This window comes from Penaeus monodon, chromosome 30 (genome assembly GCF_015228065.2).
Source record: "Penaeus monodon isolate SGIC_2016 chromosome 30, NSTDA_Pmon_1, whole genome shotgun sequence".
NCBI classification, from domain to species: Eukaryota; Metazoa; Arthropoda; class Malacostraca; order Decapoda; family Penaeidae; genus Penaeus; species Penaeus monodon.
In genome coordinates, this window is record NC_051415.1 from 23880232 (window position 1) to 23880565 (window position 334).

The window sequence follows — 334 nt, forward strand, 5'->3', positions numbered from 1 at the left end:
ACGCCGCTTTTCTCATCCGCAGGTTGTGCTGATCGTCAACGTCGCTACGTACTGAGGTTACACCAATCAGTACCACGACATGAATGTGCTCCACAATTCCTTCAGTGATTTCCAAGTCATTGGCGTCCCATGCAACCAGTTCGGGAAGGTGAGAAGCATTTGTTATTAGAAAAAAGACTAGGTAGTCTGTTGATGACGGAAAGACTTTTGCAAGATGATAACACGGAGACAGAGTATGCAACCATCACGAAACACAAGAGAAACCATAACCTTCGCTGTAACTGGTCTTAACTGGTTCAAATAATCTCATTGCTTTAAGTAGTAGAAACTTCTT

The 334-nt window shown here is 43.1% G+C and overlaps 1 pseudogene across 1 annotated transcript in view; it reads left to right on the forward strand.

The window, feature by feature from the left end:
- LOC119592658 overlaps positions 1 to 334 on the forward strand; it is a 15522-nt pseudogene that overhangs the window by 7577 nt on the left and 7611 nt on the right. Inside the window, exon 3 of the transcript XR_005230449.1 lies at positions 23 to 148. The product of XR_005230449.1 is annotated as a glutathione peroxidase-like (transcript). The remainder of the gene's footprint in view (positions 1 to 22; positions 149 to 334) is intronic.